General features: G+C 42.0%; 1 protein-coding gene across 6 annotated transcripts in view; it reads right to left on the bottom strand.

Moving 5' to 3' along the window:
* tead1b (TEA domain family member 1b) overlaps positions 1-25,568 on the bottom strand; it is a 191,112-nt gene that overhangs the window by 95,580 nt on the left and 69,964 nt on the right. The window lies entirely within an intron of this gene.

The following is a 25,568-nucleotide window of genomic DNA, read 5'->3' as shown; positions in this document are numbered from 1 at the left end:
TGGCCAAAACATGGATAATTGTAATTAGATTTTGTCTCTGCTTAAGTTAGAAGGTTGTACTCAATTCCTGTGGTGGAACACAAAGATCAAGACTGACAGTTCAGAGCAGTACTGAGGGAGTGCTGCCCTGTTGGAGATGTTTTCATCCCAACACCCCATGTTTGTTGTTATGTTGGCTCCTAGTTAAGTAATACCTCAATTGTAAAACACTCCTCCTTGCTTTCAAATGCCTCATGGCCTCTTCTTTGTGATGTCCTCCAACAACTCTCCTAGATCTTTGCATTTCACGAATCCTGGTGCTATGTGTACAGACACTTCCATCTCCAATTTTAACTGGCACGCCACTGGTTGCTATGGCTTCAGCTGCCCCAGACCTCAGCTCTGGAATTCCCTCACTAGACTTCTTTATTTCTCCTCTTTTTGTACTCTCCTTAAAAACTACTTCTTTTGACAAGCTTTTGATTTTCTGAACAAAAGTCTCCTTATGTAGCTTGGTGGCAATGTCGTTGGATAATGCTTCTGTGAAATGCTGCAGCATTTTATTATGTACAAGTAAGTTATATGGTTCAGCCAAGGACCCCATTTGCCTTCTTGACTGCCAAGAGAACCTGCACGTTAACCGTAAAATAATCATGAACTAGGACTCCCAAGCGTCTTTGTGCTTCGGATTTCCAAAGCCTTTCCCCATTTAGAAAATAGTCACATTAGCCATTTCTTTGTCCATTCTCCTTGCCTCTCCAAAGCCTCTGCAGACCAAGGCACACAGTTTAGCACAATTATTTTAGATAATTAGTTGAATTAGAATTTATTGTACAGAAATAGGTCATTTAGCCCCATCTTTTTTTAGTAAGCTCTTGGGACAAGTGTGTAATTGGCAAGGGAGCTTCTCCGGCCCATTTCTGATCATCTGAGGTGGTGGTGGTCAGTTGCCTTCTTGAACTTTCTTCGTCCACCTGGTATAAATATACCCACAATGCTCTTCAGAAGATTCTGTGTGTAGCAATGTTGAATGACCATCGATAACAGTTACAAGTCAGGATGATGGGTGACTTGGAAGGAAATCTGTACATGGTAGTGTTCCCATGCATCTGATGCCTTGGTCTTTCCAGGTGAAAGAAGTCAGGGGTTGGGACGGTGACATCCAAAGAGGTTTGTTGAGTTGCAAAGGCAATTTTTTTTATATATAAGGGACACATTGTCGCTACTGTGCACCAGTGCAGCCAATGTTTGAGACTGTAGATGGTTACTGATTAAGTGATCATCTTTGTCCTGGATTGTGTGAAGCCTCTTGAACATTGGAACAGAATTCATCAGATATTTGGAGAATATCACACTTCTGGGTTGTGCCTGGTAGACAGTGGATGAGCTTTGGGAAGTCTGGATGTGATTAACCTGATTCAGAATTCCAAGCCTCTTCCAGTATTGATGTGGTTAGTCCAGCTCAATTTCTGGTCAATGGTAACACCAGCGTGGTTGATGGTGAGTGCAATGATCACGTCAGTGAGTGTCAAGGGAAGATGGCTAGAGATTCTCTCGTATTTCAGATGGCCATTACCTGGCACAAATGTTACTAGTCACTTATTAGCCCAAGCTTGAATGGTGTTCAGACTTTGAATGCAGTCACAGATTGCTTCAATCATCAGTGACCTTATGCAGGAGGGAAGATTGAGGGTCTGGTCTGTGCCACTGTTTATGCACTTCTCACACGACTTAATCCCATCCTACCAGCACACCTTTCTATTCCATTTGTCCTTCATGTTCTTGTCTGGCTACTACTTCAATGCATCTATTGTATTTACTTCAAATAATAGAATATGGTAGCGAGTTCCAGATTTGCAGCACTCTTTGATAAAGAATACATCAAACAATCAGACATACGCTTAGGAAAAAGCACATGAATTTAGTTCAAATTCTCCCAGAGTTTTGTCAAAAAATGACAAGCACGTAGTGCAGTGTTTTCGTGAAGCAGTTATCTTGGGTTCCATTAAATGTTAGAACCATCTAAGGGTGGTCTCTTCAAAGCTTTTTTCTGGATAAAAGGACTACATAATCTACAGCATGAAAGACACTGTTTTATCTGCCAAATCGAATTGAAACTTCAAATGCAAATCCTTGCGTATAACTTCCCTCCCTACCAGTGCCACTGGAATCCTTCCAAAGGACCAAACAGTTACAGTATGAAGAAAGAGCTAATTGAGCGAGCTTGAATGTTCATTTTTACCCTTGTTGTCAGAACAGATTTTCCCCCTTTTTATGTATTTTTTCAGAAAAAAAAGCTACGAAATCTGCAGGCAGCCGCTTTTGCTGATTATCGTTTTGGAACCTGCTTTCTGTGCCTTGCAATGCCAATGCTTTCTATGGTTTGCAAAAAGAAAATTAACTTCTCAGTGGACTGGCAGAGGCAGGAGATTGAGGGACAAAAAAATTCAGCCTTCAGGTAAACAGAAGATAAGGACTGCACAGAGAGAAAGAAAAATAAGACATTGTTTTGGATTAGAGAACAGTTACCATGGAAACAGTTGCTAATTAACTGCATTCAGCCAACAGCAGAACAGGACAAAGGCAACACGGCCAAAGCAGGCGGTATCTCAAACTTTACACTGCATAACATGTTACGTAATCTGCTATTCTTCCATAACAGACATGCCAAAGTATTTACTAAGGTTGTAAAACCCACCGTGAGAATAGAATGGGGAAATACGACTGATCGAAGTTTATACTATGTCGTTTATGCTCCACACAAATTTCTTCTGACCTCCATTTCATTGCACCCTATCAGCGTATCCTTCTAATCTTTTCTCCCACATTTATCCAGCAGCTTGCCAAGGTTGGTTCAATAGCACTTCCCAAAACCTAGGATCTCTACTCACTTGTAGAACAGGGGCAGCACGGGAACACCACCACCAAGCTCACCTCCAAATTGGACTATCCTGATTCAGAAATTTATCACTGCTCCTTCGCTGTCGCTGAGTCAAAATTCTGGTGCTTCCTTCCTTACAGTAATTTGGTTCTACCTACACACAATGGCTCAAGATGACAGTTCACTTCACAAGGAGCAAATAAATGCTGGCTTCATCAACAATGTTCACAATCCCCTGAGCAAATGTTTAGAAAATGCTTCATCCTTCAATGCAGTTTTGAAGCTACTTTTCTAATGTCATGACAATAAAATATTAAACACAACTGAAATTGCATTGACTCTCGGTTTGCCAACGCCCATGTTTAGTAGCAAAGGGAATAAAGGACAACGCAACAAAAATTAATTTATTTTTTTTTAAAACATCAGTTTTTAAGAAATACACAAATTAACACAGTCAACCAAACTCTACACATAAAAATGAAGCCTTACTAGCTAAAGAAGGAAGAATATTAAAATGTGGCTCCTTCTCGGTAGTTTCTTGGGATAGACTTTGGGGAATGAATCTTACTGCAGTTCATAAAACAGCTAACGAGAGTCAAATCTTTAAGAGTTAATATAACTGTCTCATTCTAGGAATTTGAGCACATCATCTAGAGTGACACTCTCCAGAATAGTACTGCCACACTGTCAGAAATGCCATCTTTCAACTAAAATGTTAAACCAAGGGACACCTTGATGACATTAGGTACACAATAAGGTCTCCCTCAGATGGATGTATAAGATCTTATGACTGAGTAGGGGAGTTTGCCCCCCTGTTCTACACCAAGATTTAGCCTCAGCCAATAAACATTTGATCTGGTCGTTATATTACTTTTTTGGGAGCTTGTTGTGAACAAATTTGCCATCATGTTTCTTACATTACAGCACTGACTGAAACCTCAAAAAGGTACTTGACTGACTTTAAAGCACTTTAGAGAAAAGATGCAAATGTATGCAAGGTTCTTCTTTTATTAAACAGATGTGCATTTCAGAATATTTGTATATCAACAGTCAGGTTCTGTGTCCTTGAAAGTTTGGGTTGCAGAACACTGAATTTCCTTTTATTTTTGCTAGAGAATCAATTGACCTGCGCCTTCCAGACCCCATACCATTTCCATGTGGCCTTCTCGCGGGTTGGGAAGTACTTGGGTGCAAAATGTTCACCTACCTCTTTTCCAAGAGGAGGGCTGCCATTATGAGGACTTCAGGAAAGTTGCATTGCTTCATTCATACTATTTCCATGGGCTGATGTGGGATTTCAAGACGTAATTTAAAAACACCCTAAAACCACCCCCTGCCATTTTACAGTTTGTGACTAAGGAAACCTGTGGAGGAATCAAGAACATTTTGAAAGTTCCAGCGTCACTGCCTATTGTTCCCAAGAAAGGTTTATATTTAGGGCCTTGAACTACCCAATGTGCCTTGTGGAAAAACAAAATAAAAATCCAGTTTGCCTTTGCCACCATCTTTATTGCCACATTTTCCTTCAATACAACAGTAACCACGTTTCAAAAAAGCTCATCATTGACTGGAAAGTACTTTGTAATATCTCGATTTTGTGAAAGGTGCTTTAGAAACGCACATTTTGCCATGAGGCCATATTGTGAACAGCAAGTTTTAATGTTTGTTTTCCCAGGATACAGCTTCAATATAAAGTGAAATGGACAACTAATGATTAAAGTTGAATAACTGAGGAACAGATAACATGAGAAAACCACAAGAAGTTATAAATTCTAGTTTGAAATACATGCCCAAACACCTTTCATATGCCTCACGCACCACCCCACAGGCAACAAACCAGAAATTCGCTCGTTGCAGATTCGGTTTTTAATCTGAGGTAGATCCTGACATGCATCGCCACTGTTTATTGCTTGTGACTGAATCGTTAAACCTGCTTTGAACAGAAACTAGACCCTCACCTCTAAACTTAGAGTTGATAGTTAAATCCAAGTCTGCACCGTACTGTCCCTTCCAAGTCTAATTCAAAGAATGGTGCTCTGATCAAAAACATATCCCTCAGCCAAAATCGCTACAATTGGTTGTTTATCGGATTGTGAGACCTTGCTATGTATTTCTTATATTACATAATAAGTTAGGTTTCCAAAAGTGCTTTAGTAGCTGTGAAGGATATCCCAAGGTGATGCAGGTTACTCGATAAGTACCAGTTCTTTCACTTACTTCTGGACCCATCTGCCTAACCCAATATTAGTGGCTCCAAGATAGTGCTCAAAGAACAGGGAGTAGTCCTGGTGCTCTGGTCATCACTCTTCTCTTCATTAACATTGCTAAAAAACAAATTTACTCAACAATCTACTCATTGCTGTGAAAAGTCATGGTGGCTATATTCATCAGCAGAAAAAACATGACAGCACATCTCTAAGTATTTTACGAAATGTGAAGCATTTTGGGATGTCACAAAAGGCGGATATCAAATGCTATATAAATTCTTTACGAATTCCCAATTACTTCTGTAAACATGTCTGCAGAGTTAATATCTATGTTAAACTAAAAGATTTCTCCAGGAACAAATTGGCTTCAAAATCAGAAATTTATCACATGCCTAACATCAATTTTCACAGAAAGCTTTGAGTCATCTTCTCAAATGGCCACTTTATTATTTTGAGTAAACTTTAATTTATTAATAATGGGAGAAAGGAATGCAAATTATTCATATTTCCCGAGCACTGAGAAGAATAAATTAAAATTTGGGTGTGAGCCAAAAGAATAATCACATTAAATAGCAGCATGTCCACAACTCTCAGTCTTTGTTCAAAAAGTTACCCGATGCTATAGAAATTATTCAAATTTTGGATAAGTGTACAGTTCCTGCAAATTTTACACTTACCACTCGCACCATGTTTACCACCTCACACACATCTCACTCACCATGAACAATGATACAATCACACCTGAGTTGACGTGCAAGAATGGTGCACACAGAATTGAGCACGAGGAAGTGCACAGTGATTGAGTGAAAGTAGGTGCATGACAACAGGTATACAAATGTATTGTGCAGAGGTACACGTGAGAAGGCAGAAGCTATGTGAGAATGTGTAAGCAAGGTGAGCATGAGAAGTTGTGCACAAGAGAGTGAGAGGGGAGCTATAACAGTTTCATGCAAGAATAAGAAACTGAAAGAACACATGTGCAAGAGCAAATACAAGAAAGTGTGAGAAAAGTATAAATGGGGAATAATGTGAGAAAGTTAGAATGAGTGCATGGAAGAGTGAATGAGAACATGTAAATGTGCATATATGCAACAGTGTTAGAATACATGCATGAATACATGAACGTGAGCGTACACCTGAGAATCAGTACTCATGAGAATGAGCAGTCGAGTTATATGTGCGAGTGAGTGAATGAGTGTGAATGTATTTAGATCAATATGTGATTTTATATCTTTCTCCTCATTCTGTTAGAAATGCTTCTCAATAGCTCCCTTCTCTGGGAAAATTAGATACTGATTTCTTCTCAAAATGCCTCACATTTAACAGCAGGCCTCAAATCCACTGCACAGCAGGTTAAGTGGAACTGTTTATAGAGAATGCAAATGAGAATCTACCTGTTTTTAGGAGGCTGAAGTTTTCACAAAAATACCCATCTCTTCATAATGTCATTAAGAACTGGATTAGAAGGGAATAGATTTGAATCTAGCAAATACCTCAAGTCACCTATGCCAAATTCTGCCCTACATGTTCACACATGCCTTCTTACAGGTAATGTGACACTATCCAGTACATTTACTAATGCAGGCAGTGTACAGGAAAAGTTCAGTCTGTCTGGTGACGATGAACCAGGGTCTGTGTATTTAGGCCACCACTGTGGTCTCAATTCGCAAGATAAATTTTTGTCTGCATGCTTACTAATTCTCAAAAGCTAATCCTCAAAATTATAAGTCCACTAACAACTCGAGCACATTAAAAGAGCTCATCACCCTCCAACAAACACTTCAATTAGACTGCAACTTATTTTTGAATTTGACTAACATTATTTCAGCATTGAAACACAAGGGAAATCTCATCAGAAAACTTACAATGGATCTGTGTGAAAGATGGACACAGATTTAGAAGCCACTCTCATATTTTGGAACTGAAGAGAAGGGAAGACAGGGGCCACTACCTTGTGAAGAGAGTGGTCGAGTGTGGGTTTCCAACAGGATGAGTGACCGAATCAGGAAATCACATGGCACAAGAGTGCCCATACTGGGTCCTTAGTAGATGTGTCCAATAAGTTTCACTTCCTCCACTTTCCCCAATGAATTGCAAGGGCTTTTCTATCAAGTATTTATTCAATTCCCTTTTGAAAGCTTTTGCCGATTCCAAATGACAGTCTGCCTCCATCAAAGCATCTTTATTTGGTGCAGCTTATGTCATCCCTCGTAACAGGTGAAACTGGACAGAGGTAACATAGTATTGCAGGATCTAACAAAATGTTTACTGCAGCTCACTGTTATAAACAAACATTAGATTCCCACACAAGGTGCAGGGCTGGATGAACACAGCAGGCCAAGCAGCATCATAGGAGCAGAGAGGCTGACGTTTCGGGCCTAGACCCTTCATCAGAAAAGGGGGAGGGGAAGGGGGTTTTGAAATAAATAGGGAGAGAGTGGGAGGCGGATAGAAGAGGGATAGAGGAGAGGATAGGTGGAGAGGAAACAAACAGGTCGAAGAGGCGGGGATGGGGCCAGGAAAGGTGAGTGTAGGTAGGGAGTTAGGAAGGGGATAGGTCAGTCCAGGGAGGAGAAGTAAGCGTGGAGGCGGAGGCGGCGGAAAAACTGCTCTATGTCCAAGCGTGAGCGATAGTACCTGGTTTGCTTCAGGACGTGGTCGAGCAGTTTCAGGGCCGAAGAGATTACGAGAGAGTTGCAGTGGGAGAGAGATCCCTTGAGGTTTGTCCGGAGGGAGGAGGGTAACTTCTTCAGGTTAGGCATCCTTAGAAGAGGCTTCGCAGTGGGGTTAAAATCGAATCAGAGATAGTAGGACTCACCTTTCCTGGCCCCATCCCCGCCTCTTCGACCTGTTTGTTTCCTCTCCACCTATCCTCTCCTCTATCCCTCTTCTATCCGCCTCCCACTCTCTCCCTATTTATTTCAAAACCCCCTTCCCCTCCCCCTTTTCTGATGAAGGGTCTAGGCCCGAAACGTCAGCCTCTCTGCTCCTATGATGCTGCTTGGCCTGCTGTGTTCATCCAGCCCTGCACCTTGTTGTCTCGGATTCTCCAGCATCTGCAGTTCCTACTATCTCTGATTAGATTCCCACACACTGACTCCGTCTTCTCTCCCCGGTCCAATCCTTGTCCACGTACATCCATGATTCCTCTCACGCTTTATGCCGGTTGTAAAACTTCTAGTTTGCCGGTTCCAGCCACCTCCTCTTTACCATGGACGTGCAATCCCTTTACACGTCCATCCCCCACCAGGAGGATCTTAGGGCTCTCCGATTCTTCCTGGAGCAAAGACCTGAACTGGCCCCGTCCACCAGCACCCTCCTCCATTTGGCCGAGCTCAGCCTTACCCTCAACAACTTCTCTTTTAACTCCTCTCATTTCCTTCAGGTCAGGGGGTGGCTATGGGTACTCGCATAGGCCCTAGTTATGCTTATCTCTTCGTGGAACATTCCTTGTTCCAGTCCTATTCCAGCCCCCACCCCACTCTCATTTGGAATTGGAAAAGTTCATCGATTTTGCTTCCAATATACACCCTGCCCTCACTTTCACCTGGTCTGACTCCTCCTTTTCCTTCATTGACATCTCTGTTTCTGGGGATAGACTGGTCAGCAATATCCACTATAAACCCACTGACTCTCACAGCTACCTGGACATTACATCCTCACACCCCACTTCCTGTAAAGACTCCATCCCATTCTCTCAGTTCCTCTGTCTCCGTCGTATATGTTGAAGTTGGTCTCATCTGAACAAAGGAGCCTCCAAAATATCCACCTTCTTCCTCAACCGAGGATTCTCCAGCTCCATGGTTGATAGGGCCCTCAACCAGGTCCGACCCATCTCCCACACTTCCGCCCTCACCCCTTCTCTTCCCTCTCGCAACAGCGATAGGGTTCCCCTTGTCCTTACCTACCATCCCACCAGCATCCACATCCAGGAGATCATCAGACGCCATTTCCGCCACCTCCAGCGAGATGCCACCACCAGACACATATACCCATCCCCTCCCTTGTCCGCCTTCCGCAGGGACCATTCCCTCCAAGACACCATGGTCCAACTCTTTCTTCACCCCCAACACCCCACCACAACCCTATGGCATCTTCCCCTCCAACTGGCAAAGGTGAACACCTGCCCACTTACCTCCTCCCTCCCCCAGTATCCAAGGGCCCAAACATACCTTCCAGGTGAAGCAACACTTCACTTGCACTTCCCAGAAGCTAGTCTACTGTATTAGTTGCTTACAATGTGGTCTCCTCTACATTGGGGAAACGAAGCGTAGACTAGGTGACCGCTTCACAGAACATCTACATTCTGCTCGCAAAAAAGACCCTGAGCTACCTGTTGCCTGCCACTTTAATGCACCACCCTGCTCCCTGGCCAGCTAGTGTTCCAGCGAAGCTCAATGCAAACTGGAAGAACACTTAATTTTCCGCTTGGGGACTCTGCAGCCCTCTGGACTCAATATCGAGTTCAATAATTTTAGGGCCTAAACTCTCCAAAGTCCTGGCCCCCTTCCCCACACACCAGGCCTTGTTATCACATAGCCTGCCATTACACACCAACTATTGTCAGTCACTAACAGTCCCCACTAACAACTATTCATCCTCCCAGCCAGATTGTTATCAACTCCTATGTCTGTCCAACTGCTCTTCTCTCTCTTTGGGCTCTATCTTATCGTTTACTCCCTACCCCATCCCTCTCCCTATTTTCTGCATATAAACTGACGTTTTCACAGCTACCATCAGGTCTGGGAAAGGGTCATCGGACCAGAAACGTTAACTCTGATTTTTTCCTTCACAGATGCTGCCAGACCTGCTGAACTTTTCCAGCAACTTTTGTTTCTGTTCCTGTTTTACAGCATCCGCAGCTCTTTCGTTTTTTTTACAAATAAAAGGTTTCCAGTGTCAATCCCATTCTTAACATTATGCCATAAGTTTCACACAAAAAAGGTGGACATATCTGCAAGGCCATTATAATAGAATATCAGAGTCATACAGGACAGAAGAGACCCTTCAACCCATTGTGTATGCACTGACAAAAACTTCTCTAAATCTCCACCAGTCCCACTTTCCAGCACTTGGCCAAATGCCTTGAATGTTGTGACATTTCAAGTGTTTATCCACATACCTTTTAAAGGCTGTGAGGTTTCTTACCTCTCCTACGCTCCCAAGGCAGTGCATTCCAGATTCCCACCACCCCGAGTTACCCTCAAATTCCTTCGAAACCTCCTGCCTTTCACCTTAAAATTATGACCGTCACCCTTCAATGAAGGGGAGCAGCTGCTTCCCATCCACCCTGTCCACGTCCATCATAATCTTAAACACCTCAATCAAGATCCCTCTCAGCATTCTCTGCTCGAAAGCAAACAGCCTAAGCTTATCAACCTCTCTTCATAGCTAGACTGCTTCATTCTGGGTAACATCCTAGTGAAACTCCTCTGCACCCACTCCAGTGCAATCATACCCTTCCTGTAGTGCAGTGACCAGAACTGCACACAGTCACTAGCTGTGGCCTAACCCAAGTTTTGCACAGCTCCAATATTAACTTCCTGTTCTGATAAATCTATGCCACAACTGCTAAAGGTGAAGTGTCCCTTATGCCTCTTTAACAACCCTGTTAACCTTTCCTGCCTCCTTCAAGGATCTGTGGATAAGCACCCCCAAGATCCGCTTGCTCCTGAGCTTCCTGGTGTCCTATTATTCATCAAGTACTCCCCGCCCTTACTTCCTCCTCCAAAGCACATGACCCCACACTTAGCAGGGTTAAACTCCATTTCTCATTAATCTGTCTATTTAAACAATCCATCTATATCTTCATGTATTCTAACATCATCTTCCTCACATCAGCCACCCAGCCAATCTTCATGTCACCTGCAAACATATCAACCTCCCCACATTACTTCATCTATGTTATTTATACACATCATGAATAATGAGGGATCCAGCACATATCTCTATGGCACGCCACTGGACACCAGTCTCCAGTCGCACATGCAGCCTCTACCACTACCCCTCTGTCTCCTACCAATAAGCCAATTTTGAATCCAAGTTTCCAAATTAGCCTGGATCCCATGTGTTTTTGTTTTCTTTATCAGTCTCATTTGTGGGACCTCGTCAAAGGCTTTGCTAAATCCATATAAACCACATCAACTGCATTAACCTCATCACACACTTGGTCACCTCTTTGAAAAATACTATCAAATTTGTTTGGGGCATGACCTCCCTCTAACAAAGCCATGTTTACTATCCTGATCAAACCAAGTAGAGATTGATTCTCTCCTTCAGAATTTTCTGCAATAGTTTCCCCTCCTACTGATGTGAGACTCACTGACCTGTAATGCCCTGGTTTACATCTCCCACCTTCTTGAAAAATGGAACACATTAGCTGTCCTCCAGTCTTCTAGCACCTCCCGTGGCCAAAAAGAAATTAAAAGTTTGGGTCAGAGCCGCTGTAGTTTCTTCCCTGGTCTCCCGTAGTAGCTTGGGATAAACTCTTGGATCTGGGGATTTGTCTGCTCTTAAGCCCACCAAAGTGTCCAATACCTCCTCACTCCCTATGGCAAACTGTCCAAGAACCTCTCAGTGCCTCTTGCCAAATTCTGTATCTACAGGTTTTTTTTTTCTTTAAAAAAGTCAACTTGTTCAGAGATGTAATAACATGCCGCTGGAGCAGGGAGGTCAAGAACAGAGACCTCTTGCTTCAGAGGCAGGGACAGTACCACTGCACCACATTCTGTATTTACATCCTCCTTCTCCTAACTGAAGGCAGAAGTACTCATTTAATGCCCAGCCAATGTCCTCCAACTCCACGTACAGATTGCCCCTTGGTCAATAATGGACCTTACTTTTTCTCCGATTATCCCCTTCTCCTCATATACTGATAGAATGTCTTCGGGTTCTCCCTACTTTTACCTGCCAAAGCTTTTTCAAGTCCCCTCTTTGTTCTCCTAAATGCTTTCTTAAGTTCACCCCTGCACTTTCTATACTCCGCTAGGACCTCCGTTGATTTGCTCCTTTTCTATCGTTAGATGTCTCACTTTTCCTTCCTACCCAATCCTGAATATTCCTAGACATCCAAGGTTCTCTGGGTTTGTTATTAATATACTTCTTCTTCCTACCCCTCCTGAAGAGTCAGGCCATTTGTGGTAACAGAAGCTTGGCTGTCTGCACTCCCTTGAGGAACTAACACCCTCATCAACTTCCAAAATAGAAAACCAAGTTGTAAGCACTCCTGCTCTACCTGCCTGATTGTCTTTGGCTACTCGGTGGTCACCCATTCCTTTGAGCTGCAGTGTGACTGCCTCTCTAAGCATGCTAGCCATGTAACTCTTAGCTTCGCTGATATGTCACATTGTTTCCAGCCATCAATCAAGCTTCAAAACACAAAGCTCAAGTTTCTGCAGTTGGGAGTACTTCCTGCACAAATGGGAAGCTGGTGAGGTGAGTAAGTTCTCACATATCAGGTCACATATGCCAGCCAGCTGACCTCACCTACCATGACTTAAACAAGAACTTACACAGTCTTACCTGCTAACTTTCTATTTATGTAATCTTAAATACATTCCCTTTATTTTAACTTTGGTCTCCTCCTCTTATTCTCAGACTTTTCCTTTTCCTGAGTGCCTCTCAATTAATCCCTTATTAATTTCCCAGGTCCTGAGCAGCAGGAAAAAAAAGACTCCCTTTCCCACTTCACCTAATTCCCACACTTACCAAACTGCCACACTCCAATATCTTGCAGGTTTCTGAGGCTTTTTTTACACCCTGCCTCAGTTATTTCAGGAACTGGTTTAAACCAGATTAACTGTTAGCCCCAGTTAACTATCCAAACTACAGCAACCCCACCTACCAGGAGAAATTATTTTTACTCTCTTCGGCCCTAAAAGAGACTGTCTACCCTTTAGAATTAGACCCTATTGAACAGCTGATGCTATCAAAGATCTAGCAGCCATTAATACTTAGTGTAATTAGCACTTAGTGCTAAGTTGAGAGAGTAGTTTATAAACTCCCACACTTAGTTAAAATGCCACACTCTATCCTCCGTAAGTTGCACTGTTTTACCGCACTTTTGTGCATTAAAGACTGATGCTGAAATTTGTTTCCACAAGTGTTTAATGTTTTTACATAAGGAGAGGCGGTCAATCAGTTCCTCAAGTCTGAAGCATCATTCAGTTGGATCATCTGCATTTACCTGAATCGCAACTCAATCAATGGTCATGGTTCAGTAGCTCTCACCTCCAATGCAAAACAAAAATCTATCCATTTCATTTTGAAGATCTGAAACCACATGTCTGTCCCCTCAACAGCTATTTGTTTCAGGACAGTTTTCCAGAGTTTCAGTACCCTTCATGTGAAGAACAGTTTCCTGATATTGTCCCTCGATGAATTTTCTCTAATTTTAAGGCTAGCAAATTTTTCACTAGAAATACTCTCCCTGAATCACAGTTAAGTTTGTGATAAAAGAAATGTTCTTTCTATCTACATTGATATGAGTGATGGAGAAAATGTAGCCAAAAAGGAAATGGCTACTAGTACTATTATAAAATAGCAAAATTACAAAATAAGCACGAATATACTGGTTCATGATTGACAGCTACAAAAAGAAATTGAGGAAATACGTCAAAGAGCTTTTCTTACTGTACTTTTTAACACTTTGATTCAATCTAAATAAGTCAAGGATAGATATCGACATGATTCTGTTTGTGGAAGTGACGAGAAGTAGAAGCCATGACTAATAAGCCTAAAAGGGAATTCAAGAGAAAAGTCTTTTTCCAGAGTAATGGAAATGTGGAACTGCAAAGAATAATTGAGTTGTATAGCATAAACGGGGAATAGTATTTACTGTGCTTGGGAGAAAGGAACAAAATAACTGTCTCATGGGAAGACATGAAGAGGGCCAATAGATGGTTTAGGTACAACATAAACACTGGACTAAATGGATTCCTGCTATCCTGTTATGACTGCATGACCAACATCAACATGTTGGGTCAAATAGTATATTTCACGCTGAAGATTCCATGTAATTCTATGTAATCAATCCAATGTTTGTCTGGTCACTTAACAGAAAAGTGATTATTTCAGCTAATCATATTTTCTTTTGTATTTTCCTTTACAGAATTGCGATGCTTGTGGGCAGCACTTCTGGACATGAGACTTTGAAAGAAGCCATATAATGGGGAACACGCTATATCTAAGACTTCAAATTATACACCTTTGGCTTCAGATAAGCAACAAATTGGAATGTATGAATTGGGAGCAGAAATAGGCAATTCAGTCCTTTGTTTACATTCAATATGATCATAGCTACTCTGCTTGTGTTCCAAGTTCTATATTCCCAGCTGACCCCAATAATATTTCAATGATAACAACTCTTTTTTAATTTAGTTATGGGTTGTGGATGTTGCTCGCTGGCCAGCATTTATTGCCCTTCCCTAGTTGCCCCTAAGAATGTGGTGGTGAGCTGCCTGCTTGAACCACTGCAATCCAAGTACTTCAGGTAGACCCACAATGCCCTTACAGGGAAGTAATTCCAGGATAAAGACCTTCCCCCCACCCCTACCCAATGACACTAGAGGTATGGTGATATATTTTCAAATCAGGATGGCAAGTGGCTGAGAGGGGAACTTGAAGGTGGTGACATTCCCATGTACTGCTTGTCCTTCTAGATACAAGTGGTCATAGGTTTGGAAGGTGCTTACCAAAGATCTTTAGTGCACCTTTCTCCAGTGCACCTTGTAGATAGTACACGCTGCTGCTACTGAGTGTCGACAATGAAGAGAATGGATGCTTGTCGATATGGTGCAAATCAAACAGGCTGCTTTGTCCTGGATGGTGTCAACCTTTTTAAGTGTTGTTAAAGATGCACCCTTCAAGGCAACTGGGGAGTACTCCATCACACTTCTGACTTGAGATGATGGACAGACCTTGGGGAGTCAGGAGGCGAGTTAGTTACTGCAGTTTTCTTGGCCTTTGACTTGCTCTTGTAGCCACTGTATTTATATCAAGAGTCCAGTTGAGTTGTTGCTCAATGGTAACACTTTAGAATGTTGATAGTGGGGGATTCAATGATGGTAACAGCATTGAATGTCTAGAGACAGTAGTTAGACTTATTCTTATTAGTGATGAGCATTGCGTGGCATTTGTGTGGTATGAATGTTACTTGCCACTTGGCAGCCCAAGCTTGGATGTTGTCCAGATCTTGTTGCTTTGAACATGGACTGCTTCAGTCACAAATGGTGTTGAACATTGTGCAATTATGCAACGAACATTCCCACTTCTGATCTTAAGAAGAAGGGAAAATCATTGATGACATAGCTGCAGACAGTAGCACCGAGGACACTATCCTGAGGAGCTCCTGCAGAGATGTCCTGGAGCTGAGATGACTGACCTCTAACAACCATGACCATCTTTCCATGTGCCAGGTATGACTCCAACCAGAGTATTTGCCCCCTGACTGCCATTGATTCCAGTTTTGCTAGAGCACCTTGATGCCACACTCAGTCGAATGCAGCCTTGATATCAAGGGCTGTCACTCATCTCACCTCTGGAATTCAGCTCTTTTGTCCATGCTTGGAACAACATTGTAATGTGATCTGATATAGCTGGCAAGTGTCAAAAAAAAAAATGTTGATACAAACTAAATTCACATTGGTAACCAGTACTGGCTTCAGAACCATAGCAAGCATCCCTCAAGGTGCTTCAAACGCAATCCCAGGATTCTCACTACACATAACCGAAGTTTGATAATTCCAGGTTTTCAGACACAGTGACAGAGCATGAAGCGCAAGGTCCGTCCAGCCATTAAGAATTGTGCTGGTCCTTGTGACTCAAGGAAGAGAAGAAACAACCTGAGGGACACAGAGGGAGTAAAGCAGAGATGGATAGGATAAGAGGAACCATAGCTTTCATTAAATAAAAAGGTTAGAAAAAGAAAATGATGGATGAAAAGAGAGATTGGAAGAAAAAGTAGCACTAGGAGAGAAAAAGTGGAGAAATAGAGCTAGAATAAGAGTGATTGCAGTGTGAATTGTGGAGACAGGGCAAAGAGTGAATGGGCTAATAATATAAAGCTTTCACTGATTAATGAGGGGGTGGAAAAGGAACCCAAACTCAGCAGATACTTGCTGATGAAACTGAACAGGAGCTGGCACTGAGTTATACACAGTACAAAGAAAAGGGCTCTTATTGGCTGCAGGTTTAAACACTTGTCAGATTAGAGTCACTTGATATTGTGCAGCACCATAACACTTTTGCTTAGCAATATATTTTTTTTGAAAAGACTGTACACAGTATGAGGATGGCAGTAAGGTACAAATAGGCTTGCAAGAACAAAAGCAGTTGCAATCTCCTACCTTAACTGAAATGTAGAATATTGGATCTCAAAATCCCAAGTTGCCTTGTGGGGTTGTTTGCACATGAACATTAATAAGGAATAAAAACAGAATTTTCTGCAAATACTCAAGTGTGACACCATCTGTGGAGAGGGGTCATCATTTCAGACAGGAAGTAACCAAAGAGTACAGAGGTCAACAAGTCAAATACTTCCTCTTGTTCCTATGGTCCTGATGCATTCAAAATAGGGCAATGCTACCGAGAACCTTCACGTTGCAAACACCCAGTAGGTAGATAACTTCTCAGCAAACACCTTTATTGTTCAATGTCAGAATGCTACAGGTAACCTGTTGAAGGAAACTATATCCTGCCTTAAATAACAGCACAGAAGCTCACTAAAGCCTGGCAGCAAAGGTTTCATACGCTCAACACTGAATGGCAAAACACTAGAATTGGTTAATCCTTTTGCCCTTAGACGAAACAAAAAAAAGCTTTGACACTTCTACATAGCAACTTTCACATTGACACATCCTAAACTGCTTCAGAACTAATAAGGTACTCTTGAAGTGTAGTCATTGTCATAAAAATCTACAGCCAATTTGAACATAGGAAGCTCCTATAGATAGCAAAGTAAAAAAGAATCAGATACCTAAAAATCAATTGAAAGAAGATTTAAGAAGTTAACACTCGGAAGATGTTATGGATGTGGGATCTTCCAAGACCACTTGAGTGGATACGTAGGAAATGATCTATTCCATTATTTATTTTATCCAATTGACTTCAGTTTGCTAATATTTTCCATTGCAAGGAAAAGACAATATAAAATAGTCTGCAGTATGAATTCTGTAGTGGAATAATCTAAATACGGCTCTGTCACTCCCCCAGGGCTCTCTTCAGTCTGTGGGATGCAAATTAACCCCTCTCAGCATAGCCTGCTGCAGTGATGCAGCACTTAACCTTTCAAATATTATTCCAACTTCTTGCCATCCAATTAGTGTGGTGCTGTGTCAATCTGAAGTTATTCTTCAGTGGAAGCTACAATACGATTTGGAACTTTTCTTGTACATTGTTCACATGCTTCAGTTTTCATTTTAGTTTTAGTAATTAATAGTGCAAATTTAGAAAATGGGATAAATATAATTACAGCAAAACTTAGAACATATTACACTTATAAGTTTGAAACAAAACCAGAAATTGCTAGAGAAAAGCAGATCCTTGGAGAGAAAGCAAAGTTAACGTTCAAGTCCAGTGATCCTTCTTCAGAATTGATATTGAAAGACAGTTAGCCAGACAATGTAGATTGCACAGTGGTTAGCACTGCTATCTCACAGCGTCAGGGACCTGGGTGACTGCCTGCGTGGAGTTTGCACGTTCTCCCATGTCTGTGTGGGTTTCCGCTGCGTGCCCCGGTTTCCTCCCACAGTCCAAAGATGTGCAGGTTAGGTGAACTGGCCATGCTAAATTGCCCTGCAGTGTCCAGCAAAGTACAGGCTAGTTGGGTGAACCATGGTTATTCTAGAGGTTACGGGGTTTAGTCTAGGTGGGATGCACTTTAGAGGGTCATTGTAGACTTGATGGGCTGAATGGTCTCTATCTGCACTGTTGAGATTCTACGATTCTAAGACAAAGGGATTGATGATAGTCAGCCACAGAAGGAGAAAGTCTGACAATGGGGACAAAGAGGTGGTGAACATGGGTTGGCTGAGCTGAAAGCAGCCCATGTCATGACAGGGCCTGGGATGTGGGGGTGGGTAAAGGGCATGGGACAAAATGCTCATGTTTTAAAATGATTGAACTCAATATTGTGTTCTGAAGATTGCAGGGTCCACAAGTGGAAATAAAATGCTGTCCTTCCAGCTTGCACTGAATCTTGCTGGAACACTACAGTAGGCCCGTAACAGAAAGGTAGGTTCCCTTAATAGGTTAACAACTGGAAAGGTTAAGGCCTCAAAACAGACAGTCTGGCAGCATGTGTGGAGCAAGAAACACAGTTAAAGCTTCAAGTCTGGTATGACTCTTCTTCAGAACTAAAGTTCTTAAGGTTCTGAAACAGTGTCATATCAGTCTGAAGTGTTAACCGGTTTCTCTCCCCACAGATGCTGCTAGAGTTTCTCCAGCATTCTTTTTGTTTGTTTCAGATTTCCAGCATCTGCAGTATTTTGCTTTTAACTTAAAACAGCCAATTGGTTTACTTAGCTAAAGAATGGGAGACACGCTGTCTGTAATTTTTGCAGTAATAGAAGCCAGAGAAATATTCCTTCGTTTTCGGAATTACAGTTAAGTTAGTTTAAAAGCATTCAAAAAACTCTGGAAGCCTGTTAAACCTACTTATTTCATCAGATCAAACAAGCAATTATAAACTGATGATTTTTAACAAAAAATGTTAGTTTGAGGACAGCCCAGAGCAGGATGCATCATCACAGAGCTGTGTGGAGCTTAGATATGTGCTCTTGTTTCAAGTTACCTGGATGCTTGCTTGGAAAGTTAGTAGCAGTTTGGTTTTATTGTTTTGACCCCGTTAGGCCTACACCGCAGACAAAGTAAAAGACTAACTTCATCAGTGACCATGTGTAAGGTGGTGAGGTCTAATCTCTGTTTGAGGAGAATCGAAGCTCAAAAATTGCTTAGTTCAGGGTCTGAAATTAGTGGGAAATTGTAGTGGTCCTGACAGAATCTTACAGTAAAGGAAGCAGTAAACCAGATTAGGTTAGGAAGTATTGACAGTAATCAGAATATCCATCGTGATGGGACAGCAAGTGAAAGTTTTACCACGAGAACAGCTGGATCTGAAGAGAATTTTGCAAAGGATTGTGGCACAATTTTGAGTGGTCCTTAAATAAGTAAATAACATTTAAGACTGTCACATCTTTTAAGAGATTTTGCAAAAGTAGTAAGTAAACTTATATGCATAACATCTGTAGTGATAAACCATATCATTTAGTTAATAGAGCTCTAATCAATAATCTTTGCATAGTCAAGGAGGAGAGATCAGATTGAAGTGAGACACAACTCGAGAAAGGATATTGTTTGGGGACTTTGGAGGCAGTGAGAGAACAGACCTGGTAAATCTTTCTCTTCATTCTACATTTTAAAAGTTTAGAATTCAGTGATCTAGTTAAAAGGTTAATAAGGTAGCTGACTCGGCTGACTGAGGGACAGTTATCAGTCTGAAGCCTGAATAGGGCCTCAAGAGATGTTGATTACTATTAAAGTTTAATAGTGTGAGTCATCTCAGGCTCACCTCAGCTTTGTTTACGAGAAGGCCTGTTGAAAGTGCATGATCAGTAAGCTTTGCACAGCCAGGAAGGAGAGATCAGATCCAGAGTGAGACACAGCCCGAGTGATTATATAGTTTGGTGACTTTGGAGGCAGCATGGGAATTCGCTGCAGAGGAGGAGGTGCTTTTTAGTTTTTTTTTTGCTCATAGTTTGTAAGGTGTTTTTCAACAGGATAAATTGAAGCTCAGGATCAGGGGATGAGCACGAAGAGTGACATCACAGGAAAACTGAGTTCATTGATTGGTGATAGCTACTAATTTGATTATCTATCATTGGTTACTTTCATACTGGGGATAATGTAGTCTGGGGAATAGACACTGTTCTCTGTGGCCAGGATTGAGAGCCCCGAGGGTTGTGTTGTCTGCCTGGTGCCCAGATTCAGGATATCTTAACTGGGCTGCAGAGGAGCTTGGAGTGGGAGGGGAATGATCCAGTTGTCATGGTCCACATACATACTAACGATATAAGTAGACAGAGATTCTGAGGGAAAATGAACAGCCAGGGACTGAACTGAAAAGACAACCAGAAAGATGATAATCTCTGGATGACCAGCTGAGCTAAATGGCACAGGGTAAACAAGATTAAAGAGGTAACACATGTGACTCAAAGATTGGTGAGGAAGAAACAGGGTTAAAGTCATCGTACATTGGCACAGAGTACTGGAAAGGAGGGCACTGTTCTGATGGATGGGCTCCACCTGAATCATGCTGGGACCAGAGTTCTGGCAAATCGCATAACTGGAGCTGTGGAGTGGGCTTTAAACTAAAATCGTGGAGCGATGGGTTCAGTTGCAAGGAAAGTTACAGAAAAAGTTAAAAGGAAGGAGGGCTCAGTAGAGGTCATTCAAGTTTCCAGAACAAGTACTAAGATAGAGTATGGGAAGGGTCAGGAATCTAACTTCTGGCACAGCAGATAACAGGACAACTTAGAGATGGGTGGGGTGATCAATGCAGGCCTTCAAGTGCTGTACTTAAACGTGTGCAGTCTACAAAACAAGGTAAATGAACTTGTTCACAGATTGAAACTGGCAGATACAATTTTGTGGGTATCACAGTGATATGGCTGCAAGGGATTCAGAATTGGGAACTAAATATCCAAGAATATGTGTCCTAACAAAAGAAGAGGCAGATCAACAGAGGTAGTGAGGATGACTTGTTAGTAAGAATTGAAATCAAACAGATAGCAAGAAGCAATATGGAGTTGAAAGGCATAGAATGTGTGTGGTTGGAGTTGAGGAATGACAAAGGAAAGAAGACACTGATGGGAGTTGTGCAGAGGCCTCCTACTTGTACTAAGGATGTGGGGAAGAAAATAAATCAGATGATAGGAAAGGTACTATTATAATAATCATGGGGAGTTCCATATGCAGGTGGACTGGGAAAATCAGATCAGCAGCCAATCCCAAGAGAAGGAATTTGTGAGATGTCTGCAAGATTGATATTTGGAGTAGCTTGTGGTACAGCCCACTAGGGAAACAGGCAATTCTGGATTTGGTGATGTGTAAAGAGCCGGACTTGATCAGGGAGCTTAAGGTGAAGGAATCCCTAGAGGCATTCACCCTGAAGTTTAACAGGCAGAAGCTGGGTTAAAATGTAAAGTTGTAAAATTAAGTAAAGGTAACTAGAAAGGCATGAGGGAGAAGCTGGCCAGAGTTGATTGGAAAGGGAGCCTAGCAGGGAAGGCTGTGGAGCAGCAATGTCAGAAGTATCTGGGGGTAATTCAGGGGGCACATCAGAAATTCATCCCAAGGAAGAAGAAACATACTAAGGGGAAGATGAGACAAGGGAAGTCAGGAGAGCGTAAAAGCAAAAGATAAAGCCTACAATATGGTAAAGATTAGTGGAAAACCACAGGGTTGGGAAACCTTTAACAACTAGCAGAGGATAACAAAAAAATACAATAAAGGGGACAGAAGACAAAATATAAGTGTAAGCTAGCTAGTAATATAAAAGAAAATTGCAAGAGTTTTTTTTAGATTTACGAAAGGTAAGAGAGGTAACAGTGGACATTGGAACTCTGGAAAATGAGGCTGGAGAAGTAGTAATGGGGAGCAAAGCAATAGCAGAGGAACTTAATAGGTACTTTGCATCAGGGTTCATGGACTGGATGAACTTCACCCCAGAGTTCTGAAGGAGATAGCGGAGGCGTTGGTGGTGATCATTCAGGAATCACTGGCTTCAGGGAAGGTGCCAGGAGACTAGAAAATGGCAAATGTTGCATCCCTGTTTGAGAAGGGAGGGAGGCAGAAGACAGGAAGTTATAAGCCAGTCAGCCTGACCTCAGTCATTGGCAAGATTTCAGAGTCTATTATTAAGGATGGAACAGTGGAATACTTGGAAATGCTTGGTAAAATAGAGTTGAGTCAGCATGGCTTCATCAAGGGGAGGTTATGACTGACAAATCTGTTGGAATTCTTCAAGGAGGTAATGAGTAAGTTAGATAAACGAGAGCCAGTGGATTTCCAGAAGACCTTCCACAATGTACCACACAGAAGGCTGCTAAATAAGGTAAGAACCCATGGTGTTAGGGCAAGATACTGGCATGGATAGGATTGGCTGACTCGTAGAAGGCAGAGCAAGGATAAAGGCATCTTTTTCAGTATGACAGCAGTGACTAGTGGAGATCCGCAGGGATCAGCGTTGGGACCGTAACTATTCACATTATACATTAACGATCCAGACAAAGGAACTGACAGCATTTTTGCTAAGCTTTCACATGACACAGATAGATGGAGCAACAGGTAGTGTTGAGGAGGCAGGAAGGCTGCATAAAGACTTAGACAAAGTAGGAGAGTGAGCAATAAAATAGCAGATAGCATAGAAAGTGGGTAAGTGAGAGGTTATGCATTTTGGTAGAAAGAAGAGGCAGAGACTATTTTCTAAATGGGGAAAGGCTTTGGAAATCTGAAGCACAAAGGAACTTGAGAGTCCTAGTTCATGATTCTCTTAAGGTTAACATGCAAGTTAAGTTGGCAGTTGGGAAGGCAAGTACAGTGTTGGCATTCATTTTGAGGGGCTAGAATACAATACCAAGGACGCACTGCTGAGGGTGTAGAATGCTCTGGTCAGCCACATTTGGAATATTGTAAGCAGTTTTGGGCCCTTTATCTAAGGAAGGATGTGCTTGCCTTAGATGGGGTTAAAAAGAAGGTTTACAAAAATGATCCTGAGGATGAAGGGGTTTGTCATTTGATGAACGGCTGAGGACTCAGCACCTGTACGCAATGGAGTTTACAACGATGAGAGGGATCTGATTGACGCTTACAGAATACAGAGAGGCCTCGTTAGAGTGGACATGGAGAAGTTGTTTCTACTAGTGGGAGGGACTAGGACCTGAGGCACAGCCTGAGTTAAGGTACAACCTTTTAGATCTGAGATGAGGAGGGATTTCTCCAGCCAGAGAGTGGTGAATCTGTTGCCACAGGAGGTTGTGCAGGCCAAGTCATTGGGTGTTATTAAGACACAAATAGATACGTTCTTAACTAACCAGGGGATCAAAGGTTTTGAGGAGAAGGCAGGAGAACGGGGTTGAGAAACATTTCAACCATGACCGAGTGGCAGAGTAAACCTGATGGGCTAAACGGCCTAACTCCACTCCTATATCTTATTCTATTTAATTCCAATATAGACAATAAGATGTGTTTTAGTTAAAAGCAAAATCTTGTAGTGCAGTTCAGTGTTTTTTTAAGAATCCCCGGACAGTGTGGAAACAGGCCCTTCCGCCCAATTTAGTCTGCACTGAACCTCAGAGAATCCCACCCGGACCCATTCCCCTATAACCCACCTAAGCTACACATCCCTGAACACTATGGGCAATTTAGCATGGCCAATCCACCTACCCTGCACATCTTTGGACTGTGGGAGTAAACCAGAGCACCCAGAAGAACCCACTCAGACACAGGGAGAATGTGCAAACTCCACACAGACAGTCACCCGAGGGTGGAATCGAACCCAGGTCCCTGGCACTGCGAGGCAGCAGTGCCACTGTGCCGCCAATTTGTGAGGGAGTCAGTTCGATTCCTTTCTAACTATTAGAGTCCCTGACCAAATTGCAGCAAGCCATTAAATTGAGGTCCTCAAGAGGTCAGAATTAATGGAGCACGTTAATTCTCTGGATCAGGAAGGAGATTTCTGAGGCAAAGAGTAGTGAGACCTTAAAAGGACCTGACCACAAAGAATTGAAGTACTGCTAGATCAGAAACCCAGGTAAGTTAAAAAGCACAGGGATCATGGGTGAAGAAGACTAGAAGCAATATAATTTCTAAGCCCATGTCACTGAAGATAGATGTCATGTTATTGCAAAATGAACACAAGATGCAACAGTTTTTTCAAAACTCCTTTTTAAATACCTTTACCCTTAGTCAACTGTTAATATATTCTGCAGTGCCATCGTATTGTGGGAGTGATGGAGTAAGTTAGAAGGAAGTATTTTAAAACACAAAGCAAACAAAACTGCTATAAAAATCCTTGGGCCACAGTGGAGAAATAATACCAATTCAGAGATTATCATCATTAAATAATTTGGATTAACAGATAGCTAGCACTAGCCAAGTCAACAGAGACAAACATAGGTGTTCCTAAAAAAAACCTCACGGATGCAAAACATTAACTCTGTGTGTGGGTCTCTCTCTCCATTAATTTTGCCAAATCTAAGTTTCTCCAGCATTTTCTGCTTTAATGCTTTTTTTTAAAAACTGAACACAAGTGACTTGTATGTAGGTGCAGTGGACAGGACTCCTGGGGCTTGAGCAGGTAACATCGAATGCCAATTTAGGGCAGCACTGAGGGAGGGATCACTGATGAAATGTTCAATTCAGGTCTTCAGCATCCTGCATCTGCTACTAGAGATTTCTTGGCAACACTATGAAGAATGGGAAATTCTTCCAGCATCCTGCCTGATATTCATTCCAAAAACATCATGCAGTCATTAATCTTGTTGCTGTTGTTCATGGCATCTTGCTGTGTACAGACATGATTGCCCTCTATCCATGCACTCACCATAGCAATAAACAGATCTACATGAAGCACTTCTCCGTATCTAGATAGAACAATTCAGAACTGAAAAGGGCCATTTGGCCCACTTCTGCAAGCTCTTAGAAAGCTGTAGTCTCATTTTCCCTGCTCTTTTCACAAAGATCTTCAATTTCTCTTTGTCACATGTTTATCCAATTCCCTTTTGGAAGTTATCATTAACCCTAATGTAGGCAAGTCATTTCACATTATAACTCACTATGCAAAAGCAAAATCTCATTCCACCCTCTGTTCCCTTTGCCAATTATCTGTGTTCTCTGGCTACAGACTGCCTTTCAATTAGAATGGATTTCTCCCTATTTGTTCTGTCAAACCAGAGAAGTAGACTCGTCAGAAATCCAGACCCAGTCATAACTTTAAGTGATTAGCACTACACTGAATCAGTAAGCTGCCTTTCCAATTGGGAACAAAAACATTATCTTTCCTCAAACTCTCAGCTTTGAATATATTTCACAAACCAAGTGTTATTGCTAAACTAGAAGTGATAATATGGTCTACACTTTAAATATTTTTTACAATGTTATCGAGCTACTTAACCCAGTCACCTTTCCCCTCAAGTATCTCTCTTCTCTGGCCTAGTATTATCCTCCACAGCAGCTGCAAGACTTCTTTCAAGAGCGCAATATTCTTTTTCTTTAAAAATGCAATTTGCTCAGAATGACAGCTGCACAGTGGCAAACTGCCGTTATAGAGACTTGCAAAGGGATGTAGATCATCATGTGTGAAAAAAATTCTCCTGATTTCCATTACTTCATATGACAGCTATGCAGGGAGTCATTTGGCATTGAATTGGGGTGGAGATGAAGAAGGGAGGTGATGGGGAGAGAGGGAAAGGGAAAGAGAGAGGGAAAGGGAAAGAGAGAGGGAA

Source organism: Rhincodon typus, chromosome 17, assembly GCF_021869965.1.
Source record: "Rhincodon typus isolate 14 chromosome 17, sRhiTyp1.1, whole genome shotgun sequence".
Lineage (NCBI taxonomy): Eukaryota > Metazoa > Chordata > Chondrichthyes > Orectolobiformes > Rhincodontidae > Rhincodon > Rhincodon typus.
The sequence above is the reverse complement of the archived record's forward strand: the minus strand, read 5'-3'. Positions and strand labels throughout refer to the sequence as shown.